This window comes from Oryctolagus cuniculus, chromosome 3, assembly GCF_964237555.1.
Source record: "Oryctolagus cuniculus chromosome 3, mOryCun1.1, whole genome shotgun sequence".
Lineage (NCBI taxonomy): Eukaryota > Metazoa > Chordata > Mammalia > Lagomorpha > Leporidae > Oryctolagus > Oryctolagus cuniculus.
The window spans coordinates 122,767,048-122,781,967 of NC_091434.1; the positions used below are offsets into that span (position 1 = coordinate 122,767,048).

The 14,920-nt window shown below is 49.1% G+C and overlaps 1 long non-coding RNA gene across 1 annotated transcript; it reads right to left on the bottom strand.

Annotated features, from left to right (window-relative positions):
• Positions 1–6,363: 6,363 nt before the first annotated feature.
• Positions 6,364–11,989, bottom strand: LOC138849187 (uncharacterized). Its single transcript, XR_011387619.1, has 2 exons — positions 11,642–11,989; positions 6,364–7,611 (listed from the first exon to the last, which is right to left on the bottom strand). It is a non-coding gene; the product is annotated as an uncharacterized lncRNA (long non-coding RNA).
• Positions 11,990–14,920: the final 2,931 nt, after the last annotated feature.

The following is a 14,920-nucleotide window of genomic DNA, read 5'->3' on the forward strand; positions in this document are numbered from 1 at the left end:
GAGGGGCAGGGCCAGAGGGTACAGAGACAGTAGAGAAGCCCCCGGAGAGAATGGAGGTACCTAGCAGTTAACAATAACCTCAGGTGGAAAACCACATCTCCCAGCTTCCCAGCCTGCAGGGGTGAATAACAAAGTATCAGCAGAAGGCATTAGCTAAGGTTTCTGGGAAAATCTTTTGCCTTTCTTCCTTAATGTTCCTTGGAACTTAGATGTGACGTCTGGAGCGCCTGCGGTCATCTTGGACCAAATAGAGGAGTGAAACCATATGCCAAGGGGTGCTGAGCAGATAGGCAGAAAGAAGCCGGGCCTTTAATTTTCAGGAAATCACCCCAGCACCTTCGGAGAGCTCAACTCTGAGACTTCATTGATAAGAAACAAGGCCAGTTGCTTTGTTGACACCAGAGTAGCTGGACTGTGTTCAGCAGTTGATGGAATGGCAGGGTGGCTGGGCTGATGGACTGTGTAGGTCAGCAGACCCTAGGGAGGGCAGTGGTCTGAGGGCTGAATGAGGGCAGGGCAGCTGGAGGCCCCACGTTGTCATGGAGCAGGATGCAGAGGTGCAGGGAGCTAGACAGGCACGGTGGGAGCCTCACGTTTCCATGGCAAACACAACCACAGGCGCGCCCGTTACCTGCAAGGTGCATGTGTGGCTGTGGGCAGGTACCGCTTCTGGGAGGCTGAACATCTCTCAGAGGCCAGGCCAGCTGGAGGGCGCTTTTGTGCTGAGCAATGCCAGGGCGATTGCCTTCTGCCCTTCCCTCCCCCAGCCCTGGAAGCAGGAGAGGGGCTTCTCCTGACTCCCACTTTGGCCGTGTAACCGAGATGTCCCTCCGTCTTCTAACACGTGAACTGGGGCACACCTGCTGCCAGGGTAGTCCAGGATCATACCCAGGGAAGGCTCGTCTCCGTGCCTGCTGCTGGCTCTTCTCTGTCCCTGACCTGGCCCGGGAGGGCCAGTTGCAGACAGGTGCAAGGCCACAGGAATGATCCTGGTGGCTGTTCTATGCACAGGCTTTAGCCCTACCTCTTCTGCTTACTCTCCCAGCTACCTTGGGCCAACATTTTCACCCTCTGACCCCGGATCCACCTTTGTAAGATTGCAGTGGAATCTCAAAAATAGCTGTTCTGGGACTGGTGCCGTGGCTCACTTGGTTAATCCTCTGCCTGCGGCGCTGGTATCCCATATGGGTGCCGAGTTCTAATCCCGGTTGCTCCTCTTCCAGTCCAGCCCTCTGCTGTGGCCTGGGAGGGCAGTGGAGGATGGCCCAAGTGCTTGGGCCCTGCACCCCATGGGAGACCAGGAGGAAGCACCTGGCTCCTGGCTTCGGATCGGTACAGCACCGGCCGTGGTGGCCATTTGGGGGATGAATCAACGGAAGGAAGACCTTTCTCTCTGTCTCTTTCTCACTGTCTAACTCTATCTGTCAAATAAATAAAAAAAATAGCTGTTCTGGGCTGGCACCATGGTGTAGCGAGTAAAGCCTCCGCCTGCAGTGCCGGCATCCCATATGGGTGCCAGTTCAAGACCCGGCTGCTTCACTTTTGATCCAGCTCTCTGCTGTGGCCTGGGAAAGCAGTAGAAGATGGCCCAAGTCCTTGGGCCCCTGCACCCACTTGGGAAGACCGGGAGGAAGCTCCTGACTCCTGGCTTCAGTTGGTGGAGCTCCAGCCACTGCAGCCAATTGAGGAGTGAACGAGCAGATGGAAGACCTCTCTCTCTCTCTCTCTCTCTGACTCTCCTTCTCTCTCTGTGTAACTTGGACTTTCAAATAAATAAATAAATCTTTTTTTTTTTTTAAAATAGCTGTTCCACTATTGATTGAAGCAACACAGATCACATCTGCCGCTGAGAACTGGGCTGGCTGTGGGGGCCAGAGAGACCCGCCCCATGGACTGTCACTCACTCCCAGCACAGCTTGCTCCAGGCTCCACTGAGCTCCCGACAGATGGCTGCTCCTGATAATCTGATGGTGCAAGCTCTAAAGTGGTCATTGAGGCCTTTTTCAAAGGGAACTCGTTTAATCCATTTTTGGGAAAAGACCCAGATTCTCAACACAGGAAAATACTCTGGAAATTGCCATGTATTTCCAAATGTCCCATCCTTGGGAGTTGGGAAGCAGAAAGGCACAGGGTGTGGGGCCGAGGCAAGCCTGGCTCACTGGGGAAGGAGTGGGCCGCAGAAAGGATGGTGATTTCCCTTGGCGGGGGTGGGAGGGGTCGGGTCAGTGGGACCATGTCTGGAATGTTCCAGAATGTTCCAGAATGGGGAGGAGGCATCCACAGGTTACCAGAAGTGGGGTGGGAGTTTAGAAAAACATGGCCAGGCCCTTCATGTCTTCTTCTTCTTCCAAAACAAAGGGCTGAGCAAGAGGGGAGGGCAAGATAGGGCGGGAAGCAGGTTCTCTTTCTCCTCCAGTTGCCTTGCTGACCCTGAGAGGAGAGTGGAGGCTGACTTCCTTCCGTGAAGCTGTCAGAGCACACGGAGCAAGCTTCTAGAAGGACTGGGGTCTGAGACCTCGTCTGAGCCCCGGTCTGTGTCTGCCTCAGTCCTGCCAAGTGCTGCTGTCCAGGGGAAGACACCCAGGGGGAACTTGGTGGGCGTCTCAGGTCTGTGGGCCCTGGGAAGAGCTTCAGGCTCAAGACCGGCATCCCCGGTAGGAAGACAAAGGTGTGGATAATTGAGATCCAGCGGAGGGAAAGCCAGAGCCGGCAACGCAGGGGCTACCATTGCTGCAAATGCAAGAGTTTCCGTTGGAGGCTGCTGGCTCTGGGTGCTGTTTCCAGGTGCAGCTCCTCCCTCGGCACCCTCAGGGCTCCTCGTGACTCCACACTGGCTGGTTGTGTGCCCAGGGACAAGCACGAAGCGCAGCATCTGGACGCTCTCCCAGGGCCCCTGCATCAGGCAGTTAAATTCTGAGAGCTTCACCATCTACATCAGGGAGGATAGTGGATCCTGAGCACCTGGCCCGCAGGGAGAAGTGGAGAGCAGCCCCAAGGGGGACCCTAAAAACTAAAGCCCAGAGGTGCATCTGTGCCTGGGTGTGTTTGTCGGCCGTCATAGACTTTGTACTCCAGGCCTTGGCAATAGCGCGCAACATTTTACATTTAGAACATGGGGACAGGTGTTTGGTGTAGCACTAAAGACGCTGATTGGGATGCTTGTGTCCTTCATCAGAGTACCTGGGTTCGAGTCCCAGCTCCCCACTAATGCATTCTAGAGGCATCAGATAATGCCTCAAATATTTGGCTGGTGCCACCAACGTGGGAGACCTGGATGAAGTTCCTGGCTCCTGGCTGTACCTTGGCTCTGCCCCAGCTGTTGCAGGTATTGGGGGAGAGAATTTGTGGATGGAAGATCTCTGTCTCTGTCTCTTCCTCTTAAACAGGTAAAATATAATATGCTGCCTTCATCCCATTACAACTAGTCCTTCAAGCTAAAGCATTTTGGACTCTCCCTGGGAGAAGAGAGGACTCTGTAGACCAAAGGAAGCAGGGCCTGGCTGTGGGTGTCTAAGGGAAGAGGAGCCACAGCCATGTCAGGGGGAGTGGGAGACCCTGGACGGACTCCTCCTGGGGCTGGAGCAGGAAGAGGCTTGGGTGGCAACCCCTTCTTCATGCCACCTCTCGTCAGTTACAACAGAATGGACCCTGAAGTGAGATGAGTTTCTTCTAAAGCTCTGGAATGTTCCAGAATGTTCCAGAATGGCAAGGCGGCATCCACAGGCTTGTGGGCTTTCTGAGAGACTCTGGTCAGGGAGAGAAGTACTGGGGTGGAGCCTGATGCTGGGAGGGTACTTGAGTGTGGTCTCGAGCATCCAGGCTGGGCACTGGACATTGCAGCAGCTGCCCATGGACAATGGTGGGCCGCAGATGAGGACCTGACACCCAGGTCGGTGTTTGCTGCCCTTCACAGCCCAGGTGCTACCCCATGAGACCTGCAGGAAGGAAACTCAACAGATCGGGGAAAGAATCTCATACATGTGAAGTGCAGATGAATTAATTTTCTGGAATCAGCAGAATGGGGACTTGAGATAAAAATAATGAAAAAGCATAGAAAAAGTTAGAAAATGTAAACATTTTTGTACACTCAGATTTGTACACCAAAAGAAAAAAATACCTTCCTCATTATTGGGATGACATCTGTGATGCCAGGGGAAGCTCTGTGAGCTCTGAAGTCCAGGTAAATCCAGCTTAACCTCCAACCCCCACTCCCAGTTCTACAGCCTGGCAGTTCAGTGAGCACTGTTTGAACTTCTCTGGATATCAGAAGTTCATATTTCACTCTTAGTTGTATGTGGAAGCATTTACTTAAATGAAAACAGTGTTGGCCATTAGAATTTCTTTTTTCAAATATTTTTAGATTTATTTAATTATTTGAAAAGCAGAATTAGAGAGAGAGGGGGGAAGAGAGAGAGAGAGAGAGAGAGAGAGAGAGATTGAAAGATCTATCCACTGGTTCACTCCTCAAATAGCTGCCATAGCCAAAGCCAGGAGCCTAGATCTCCATCCAGGTCTCCCATGTGGTTGCAGGGACCCAAGCACTTGGGCCATCCTCTGCTGCTTTCTCAGGTGCATTAGCAGGGAACTGGATCAGAAGTAGAGCAGCAGGGACTCAAACCCACACCCATATGGTATGGTGGCATCACAGGAGGTGGCTTAACCTGCTACACCACAGCGTCGGTCTCTGCCGTTGGAATTTTAAACATACATTTTCTACCTTTTCTATATACTTGTTCCTTTACACTGTGCACTGCTGTCATGCAGTACCTAACAATGTTTTGGTCAACAGTAGACTACACGTATGACGGTGGTCCTGTTCTGGATCTGCAGTGTTCGTACCACCTGGTATTTTTACTGTACTTCCCATGATTCCATAGTTATCTACAGTATTCAGCACAGGATTCACATGCTGTTCAGGTTTGTATCCCAGCATCAATAGGCTATACCACATAACCTAGCTACGTTGTGGGCTACACCATGTAGGTTTGTGCAAACATGCTCCCTAATGTTTGCACACCGGCAGCATTGACTAACAACACATTTTTCAGAATGTGGCAAATGAGTGCAGTGTTACCTGGAAGGATTTTGAAAAGTGCATCCCTGGGGCTGGCGTTAACCAAGGTGCAGCAGGTTAAGCCACTGCGTACAGTGCTGGCATCCCATATGAGCATTGTTTCCAGTCCTGACTGTTCATCTCTGATCCAGCTCCCTGCTAATGAACTTGGGAAAACTATGGAAGATGGCCCAAGTTCTTGGTTCCATGCCACACACAGATAGAGTTTAGGGCTCAGTCCCGGCTGTTGCTGCCATTTGGGGAGATCTTTCTGTCTGCCTCTTCTCTCTCTGTAAATCTGCCTTTCAAATAAATAAAAAAATGCTAAAAATATTTGCATACAGGAGCCAGCGTTTTGGCATAGGACTTAAGCCACCCTCTACACTGCCAGCATCCCATATGGGTGCTGGTTCTCATCCTGGCTGCTGCACTTCTGATCCAGATCCCTGCTAATGCACCTGGGAAAGCAGCAGAAGATGGACCAAGTGCTTGGGCCCCTGCCTCTTGTAGGAGACCCAGAAGAAGCTCTGGGCTCTTAGCTTTGGGCTGGCCCAGCCCTGACCACTGCAGTCATCTGGGGAGTGAACCAGCAGATGGAAGATTTCTTCCTCTCTCTCTCTCTCTCTCTCTCTCTCTCTCTCTCTCTGTAACTCTGCCTTGCAAATAAATGGATGCATCTTGAAAAAGAATGCATCCTGTTCTTCCTAGTTCAACTAACTGAGCTGATTGAGTGCTTACTGCTCTGCTCACTGCTGGCCTGTGTTCCTGGCTGCCTGCTCTCAGATGGAACTTCTTGCTGCTTCAGCCCGGTTAAGAGTAAAGAGAGCACTGAGCCTGCAGCCCAGCTATGGCTTCAGAGCCACTGGCTCTGCCGCCGCGCTCGGGCTCAGCCCCCTCCACCCTACCCGTCCCACCCTGGCCTTACAGCCTGGTGCAGAGTGACTACTCAAATGTGATGGCTCTCATTTTAATATTATTCTTTGCAGCCCAGGAATTAGTGAGCCTGTCAGTGGGAACAAAAGAAGCCAGAGTTCTTCAGGTTTAGCAAAGCGAGAAATTATGAAAACGACCAAGAGTCTGAAATCGCTTCCAGTCATGCTTGTGCCATGTTATCTGGCACTGGATTGACTCCCGACACTGGAAGACGAGAGGACCAGTCCATACAAAACTAACCTCCTAATGCCTTCCATTATTGTTTGATTTGGGGGTCTCCGCACATCCAACACCCACATCTGTCCTATAAGCAGAGTCCCTGTAGTGGCTCAGTACTGGTTATAATTAGAAAAACAAAGTCCTTGGTCATCACCAGATTTTCTTTTCTTTCTTTTTAAAAAGATTTATTTATTTATTTGAGAGGCAGAGTTGCAGACGGAGAGAGGAAGAGACAGGGAGAGAGGTCTTCCATCTGTTGATTTACTCCCCAAATGGCCTCAATGGCTGGAGCTAGACTGATCTGATGGCAGCAGCTGGGAGCGTCTTCCACATTTCCTTCTTGGGTGCAGGGGCCCAAGAGCTTGGGCCATCTTCCACTGCTTTCCCAGGACATTAGCAGGGAGCTGAATCAGAAGAGGAATAGCTGGGACTCGAACCTTCACCCATATAGGATGCCGGCCCCATGGACAGAGGCTTAACCTACTATGCTAAGCATCAGCCCCCATCACCAGGTTTTCTAAGTCATCATTTGTCCCTGTTTGGATTATTTACTTTGATTCCTCTCTTACATGTTGAGCATTTTTTGGTAAAAATCCATTTTTTAGGGAAAGGCTCCTGGATGGGGTGGTTGGCCTCTGAGCATTTTTGCTTGTGTTTGTATCCATCAACCTTAGACGGTGTGAGGCTAAAGACGAATGACTGGGCACCTAGAGGGTGTCCCGTGGATGTTGTCACCCTTGCCTCCCCCAGGACCTGCAGGCGTTGCTCCTCTGTCTTTGAACTTGCTGATGGTGTAGGAGAAACCAGAAGCTAAGTTGATTATTTTCCACCATTCCAGGCAATCTTTTCAGTGAGGAATTCTTTCTTTACCCTTACATTCCAGTGGTGATCTTAGAAGTAAGGCATTTCAGTATTATGCACTAAATGTACAAATTTCCATGATTGGGTTGTGCTTGCTTTTAACTGACAGCCTACGTTCCCCTTCTCTGTTTCAGAGACTTTCGTTTTCGGAAGACATTAGCCATTCTGTGCTTTAGGACATAGTTTGATTCCTTTTGTCTGTTTCTCCTTCCTATCATCCCTTCTGTTCTCTTTCTCTTCTCCTCCTGTGTTCTTCTTCCAATCACTTAACCCCAGGGTGCCTCAGTGTGTGCACCACAGAGTCAGGATAATATACCAATCCCACAGGGCAGCTCCCAGGGTTAAATGACTCCAAACTCAGCCAAGAGTAAGTCATACAGGTGATTGTGATTTTCATCACGATTATCATTCCTCTTTCTGGAGTGGCTAATTACAAGTACTGAAGGCCAGACAGTCACATAATTAGCTGGGTGGTCTTGGGCAAGATACGGAACCTCTCTGTGCCTTGCTCTCCTCCTTTGTAAAATGGAGATAATCTGAGGGAGCTGAAAAAGATGGTGAACAATAGAATTAAAAGATGTTTATTTTGGTACAAAAAGATTAAAATTCATGTGTCTGCATGCATCAAAACTGTCGCTCTCCCAGTATTATTATGAGGATTAATAGGCCGTATTAGTAAGGTGCTTAGAACACTGTGTGCGTGCAGGGAGTGCTGTCTGTGTTGTTAAATAAACATCCCGGGCCTCTCCTGCAGGCAAGCAATTATTTTCAGGAGTGTTTATTCTGTCTCTTGCTGTTTCTAATGTATTATTAGAACTGCAATGGTGTTGTTTGGATATTAGTTTGCTCCCATATGCCTATAACCTCTTTTTTCACTTCATTCTACTCTGTCTGTCTCTCCCTGTGCATTCTGCTAATAGCCTTTATACCCCTGTAAGTAAGGTGTTCTTTGTAACACTTGAGGAGCATTTCTTTTCAGTCCTTGAGTTACATTTTCTTCTAGGCTGGGTTCTTTGCCTCATTATTTGTGTATGCGTGATGTGTATGTGTGTTTTAAGTGTGTGTATGTTTGTGAGAAGTGTGTGTGATGTTCACATTGCGTGTGATGTGCATGTGTGTAATATATGTGTGTATGAAGTGCATTGTGTGATGTGTGATATATGTGTGACATGCATGTGAGTTGAGTATATGTGTATGACATGTCTGTGATGTGTGTGATTTGTGTGTGTGAGGTGTGTAACATACATGTGTGATGTGTATGTGGTGTGTTTGTGTGTAGTGGGTGATGTATATGTGCGTGATGTGTGTGTATGATTTGTGTATGTGTGGAGTATAAGTGTGTGATGTGTATGTGTGTGAAGTTCACATGTGATGTGCGTGTGTTTGGGTGTGATGTGTATGTATGTGTGTGCATATTATTTGTATGTGTGTGAAGTGCATATGTGTGATGTGTATGTGTGGGATACACATGCATGTGTTCTATGCATGTGTGATGTGTATGTTCATGTATGAAGTACATGCCTGTGGTGTGTGATGGACAGGTGACGTGTATGTGTGATGAGTATATGTGTGTGATTTATAGTGTGTGATACGCATATGTGGTGTAGTGTTTGTGATGTGTGTGTATTACTTGTATGTGTGTGGTGTATATGTGTATGTGAAATGTGTGCACATGACAGGTGTGTGTGTTGGGTATGTGTGATGAGTATGTGCATATGTGCATGTGTGATGTGTGTGTATTGTTTGTATGTGTGTGTGGTATATATGTGTATGTGAAATGTGTGCATGTGGCAGGTGTGTGTGTTGGGTATGTGTGATGAGTATGTGTGTGTGTGCGTGTGTGATGTGTGTGTATTGTTGGTGCAGTTGAATCTGCTCATCTTGGCCTCTGCTCAGGAGGCAGGGCCCAGACCTTCCCTCTGCCCAGTACCACGCTGACACTGCTCCATCTTCAGAGCCTCTGTTTTACTGGGTTCCTGGAGCCTGAGGGTGTGAGGCAGTGATGCGGGGAATGCAGTCTCTCTGAGAAGCCTCAGGCCAGTGGCTGCCTCAGTGGGCAAAGGGATTGATGTAGGAGCCAACACCCAAGATGGCTCCCCATTAATGTGAGGGGGTTCAGACCCCTTCTCACAGCCGTGTAGTCAACAACCACTTCTGCTTTCCCTTGGTAAGACTAGCTAAGGCCTAGAGCAGGCACCTGACCCAGCAGTGAAGACACCAGTTATTAGATGCCCCGTCCCATACCTGTGTGCCTGGGTTCCATCCCCAGTTCTGGCTCTGAATTCCAGCTTCCTGCTAATGTGCACTCTGGGAGACAGCAGTTATGGCTCAAGGACTAGGGTCCCTGCGTGCAGAGACCTGGGTTGGGTCCCTGGCTCCTGACTTTGGCTTGGCCTAGTCCCTGCTGCTATAAGCTTTTGTGGTATAAACAAAGGATAGGTTCTTGCTCCTCTCTCTCTCTGCTACTCAGAATCAATAAATCAATAAAAATTTACAAAAGCAAGGGATAAGACCTGCACCCTCTCAGGCCCAGTCCCCTTCACTGTGGGTGTCAGGGTGTTTGTGAGAATTCTCAGGACTCTACAGCCTGGCTAGTGTGGTTTTCAGGGAGGCAGATTAGAAGCATTGTTGTGGGTGGCATCTCATTTGGGGCATGCAGAACCCCAGTGTGTGTGTCACTCCTCTTTCTATTGTTTTTGGGGAGACTTTTGAGGGGGTGGAATTTAATTGATGCTTCCATGTTTTAAAAATGGCACATTACTTTTTTTTAAAATTGATTTGACAGGTAGAGCTATAGACAGTGAAAGAGAGAGACAGAGAGAAAGGTCTTCCTTCCGTTGGTTCACTCCCCAAGTGGCCGCAATGGCCGGTGCCGTGCCGATCGGAAGCCAGGAGCCAGGTGATTCTTCCTGGTCTCCTAAGGGGGTGCAGGATCCCAAGCACTTGGGCCATCCTCCACTGCCCTCTCGGGCCACAGCAGAGAGCTGGACTGGAAGAAGAGCAGCTAGGACTAGAACCCAGTGCCTATATGGAGGATTAACCAAGTGAGCCATGGCGCTGGCCCCAAGGCAAATTACTCTTATTTTGCTCTTTCCAAGCTTTATGAGATACTATTCACGGCTAAAAATTGTGCACTGATGGCCTTGAGATCTGTAGGTTCCATGTCCATGGATTCAATCAATTTCAGATAGTAAATATTTGGGAAAAATCTTAAACCTGTACAGTCTTTTTCTTGTCACCATTCCCTAAATAATATAGCACAATGACTATTTGCATCTTGTCTACATAGTGTTGGGTATTGTAAATAATCTGAGGATGACAAAGTAGGCAGGAGGACATGTGCAATGTCTATATGAATGCTACACAATTTTATATAAGGGATTGAGCATCTGTAGGTTTTGGTAGCTACAAGGGTCCTTGAACCAATTCCTTATGGATACCAGAGGATGATTGTACTTTTTTGAATTGTGCAACTTGATGATTTGATCTATATCTACATTGAATGTTCAGCAGTTTCTTTAAAGATAAAGTATTTTATTTATTTTTGGGAAAGGCAGACTGACAGAGAATAAGACACACGCAGAGAGAGAGAGAGAGAGAGAGAGAGAGAGAGATCATCCATATAATGGCTCACTCCCCAAGTGATCACAATGACCAAGGCTGGACCAGGAGCCAGGAACTCCATCCAGGTCTCCCATGTGGGGGTCCAAGCCCTTGGGCCATCTTCTGCTGCTTTCCCAGGAGCATTAGAAGGAAGCAGCTGGGACTCAACTGACACTCTGATATAGGATGCTGGCGTTCCAAGCCCAACCCGCTGCCCCACGTTCAGCAATGGGTGTTAGGCAGTGGGCAGGATCCCCACCAGTGACTTAGCTGGAAACCCTGAACTGTCATCTGATTAATCTCCTTCTTTATGTGCTGTGGCCTCCCCAGCAATCTTACCAAGACTGCCGTGTTGTCAAATCTGCAGCGTAAGCCCGGAAAATGCCTCTGAAACTTGAGTAAAGGCTTTGAAATGCAGCTAATATATGCCCTTCCCTCCTCCTCCTCCTCTGACTGAAGACAGCCAAACCGTTTCCCTGAAACTGGGCGGACTCCAAAGCACTCCCAAGTTTGCAGAGAAATATAAATTCTCTCCACTGTCTTGCAGGCGTGAGGACAGCGAGGGTCAGGTTGGCTAATTTTAATTATATTCGGTTAGCACGTCTTGAAGCCCATAAATCTAAATGCCAATAAATTAATATGTCATTCTGAGGGCCTCCTGGCCATAGCATTAAATCAACTGTGCAGGGAGTGCTGTGTGCAATAGGGCAAACTCCCAGAAGCCCAAGCAGCCCAACTTCACCGTATTAATCTGTCATTAACAGGCCCCTCAAGTCCTCTTGTCCACACGCATGACCATGTGCCATGGCAGCTTGCTGAGTTCCAACTCAGACCACTGTACCCATGGCTTTGCACAAGAGCCAGCCCCAGGAGCCCCCATGAGCCTGATCTGGGTTTCTTTCTGTGTAGAATGTTAGCGTTAAGCTGAGCTAAGGTGCTTCTGCCTTAGGTGTCAAGGATTTAAAGCCCTACCTTTCGCATCCAGAGCCTTGGGTTGGAGCAGGGCTGGGATCAGGCTGTGAGGCAGGTGGTATGCTGAGTCTTGCCCTTGCCACTTCCCATTGTGGACGGGGTGCTGCCGTGCCTGCCCAGAATTACTGCAGGATGGCTCCGACAGCAGGTGGCAGTTCATGATCAGTGGCCGAGCTTTCCTGGTAGCTTGATGATGATGGTTAATTGTTCCATCCTCACCAAGAACTCCTCTGTAAAAAGAGAGTCGTTATCTGCAGACGATGACAAGGTTTTGCTCCTGAATACACTGATTCCTGTATCATCTGCTAGGAGTGCATACGGCACCCTTGTCTGCCACTGCTACCCCAGGCCAGATCCCGTGGCCCAGCTGGCACAGCAGTGTGCACCTGTTGCAGAACCTTCTCCTGTCCTGGGCTCCACTCAGAGCTAGCGGCTTGCCATAGTGATCATTCAACCTTGTGAGAGTTTGCCATCTGCCCGAGGAATATCTTGCTCCCAAAATCCAAGTCCCCACAAGGAACTGGGTGCTGCACTTTTTGTTTGGCTGAAGGAGGGACTACATGCAGGGAGACAGCCTTGGCACTGGAAGGGCCTTCTTGACATGCTCTAGACCCCTGGGCCTCTGCAAGTCTGGCTGAAGTGGAAGGACCCTGGATTTCCGTGGGATTTCTCACCCTCTTGCATGTGAGTGCTGTACCAGAGTGTCTAGCTGGTTCAGATAGCATGATGTCATCAATGCTGTGGACTTGCTTGATGATCCTTGACACTGCAGAGGAAGCTCTGAGATAAGGCCAGAGAGCTGAGAATGGCCCTCTGGTAGGACAGTGATGCATACTACTGGCCTTGCTAGCTGACAACAAACTGCTTCTGGTGGTCTTCACTTACTGATAGGGAAACAAAGCAAAGCAAATCAAAGCAAAACAAAGCAACATTTACCAGGGTTATAGCCGTGTAGCAGGCCCAGAGGATGTGTTCATCTACCTAAACCATGAGAACCCATCAGGAACAACAGCTGCAATGGGGTTGCCTCCTGGCTAAGCTTGGGATAATTTTGTGTCTTCCTCCAGGATGCATCGGTCTTCTGCACAGGCCCAGTGGCTGAGATGAATGGGGTGGTGGCAGGAATCATTGTGTCTGCCTGCTGAGAGTCCTCCTCTCTGGGTGTGGGGACTTGCTTTTTTTAAAGATTTATTTATTTACCTGAAAGTCAGAGTTACACAGAGAGAGAAAGAGAGGCAGAGAGACAGAGAGAGGTTGATCTTCCATCCACTGGTTCACTCCCCAATTGGACGCAACAGCTGGAGCTGCGCTGATCTGCAGCCAGGAGCCAGGAGCTTCTTCTGGGTCTCCCACGCAGGCACAGGAACCCATGGCCTTGGGCCATCTTCTACTGCTTTCCCAGGCCATAGCAGAGAGCTGGATCGGAAGAGGTGCAGTTGGGACTTGAACCGGTGCCCATATGGGATGCCGGCGTTTCAGGCTGGGGCTTCAACCAGCTGTGCCACAGTGTTGGCCCCCAGTAGTCTTTTCAAAGCCTGGCTATTTCCTTTTCCCCAATGCAGAGACACCTTGGTAAAAGGCCACAAATTTCTTTGGGAGAGGCACATTTCTGGTAGTCTAGTAGGGGTCCATCCTCCAGGACAGCCTGACCTCCCTTACATTCAAGTTACACCAAAGCCAAGTTCAGCCCTGTTGCAGTCATTTGTGGCTTGGCTACTGTGAGAATTGACTGATGGAGATGCTTTCTGTTTGGTGATTTGAGTCAGATCTGTCCACCAGACCTAGAATTGAGCACCCAGATCAAGTGAGAATTTGGGAGGCTGCACAGCTGTTTCTAGTCCAGGGACACCCAGATCAACCAGCCAACATCAGGTTTGCTGGAGCCGAACCCTTCGGGTTGATGCTTTGTCTTGTTACCCAATACTGTTCTCCTGGATGAGAATCTGGGTCTCTACCTCCCTTTTCAGCCTCTGCTCTCTCCTTGAACTCTGGGCTCTGACAATACTAAGGTGTGTGTCCCATCCATTCTCCTCCACTCAGGCCATTTGTCACTCCTGAGTCGTGACTGGCCCAGAACATTCCATCATTCTTTCTGAGATTTGCCTGAGTCTCTACACTTTACCTGGTGCTCCATTTCCTCATCAGCTCCCCAATTGCGGATGAGGTCCTCAGTCAGGGAGAGGGCTGTGTGTGTGTGTGTGTGGCTTGTCTTTGCATCTCCATATACAGGACTGGGTGCACACTCGTTTAGTGGATGTGCGATTTTTAAACTCAGATGCTCAAAGTGTCTGAAAGATGCATTTGATCAGAGACTGAAGAACCTGTCCAGGAAAGAAACGCAGATGTTCCAATGCCTTCCTGTGAGTTTAACTGAGATGTGAAGGGGCATCTTCCAGTGTCACTTGATACTCTCTAGATTTTACATATCCCATCAGCCAGGCTGGGAACTTGCTTTGCCTGCACCACTTTTCTGTGTGTGTGTGTGTGTGTGTGTGTGTATTTCGATAGTCTTTGCTGTCTATCAACATGACTCCTCATAAATTGTTCTAATTTATCAGGCATTCCACACTACACGAAGCCAGCACAGGCAGGAGAGAGGGGGCTGCAGGTGCCTGCTCTGGGCTCTGTAAAGCTGCTGTGTTCACATAGAGTGTCGAGGAGGTGCTGCTCCCTCAGCTGGGGCACGGGATCCGTGCTGGGCAGAACTTTAATTAAAGGCAAAAAATTGGCGCTTCTGGGATTCACAGCTTCTTCCAGCTCTCCACTCTGCTCTACAGCCCCTGGAACCGCTGCATGAAGCAGTGAATTATTCAACATGATGCGGCGAGTAAACACAGAGGTGGAGGTACTCACCTTAGCCCCAGAATGAGGAGGCGAGCGAAGAGACACCTCAGTGGCAGGAGGCAGAAACTCAGTGTAGAAAGGAGATTATTTACAATGCAAATGGCAGCCAGCCATATATAACCAGAAGCAAAAAAAAAATTAGTGTCTGCTTTTCCTAGGACTTTTGTTTTTTTTTTACTCTTTTATTTACCTACCTGTCCCTCATTAGGAGCTATACTTGTGGCATAAATATTTGCTTCCAGTCCAATTTTTTAAAGATTTACTTATTTTATTTGAAAGGCAGAGTTACAGAGAGGCAGAGACAGAGAGACAGAGAGGGAGAAAGAGAGAGAGAGGTCTTCTGTCTGCTGATTCACTCCCCAGATGGCCGCAATGGTTGGAGCTGTGTCGATCTAAAGCCAGGAGCCAGGAGCTTATTCTGGGTCTCCCAAGCAG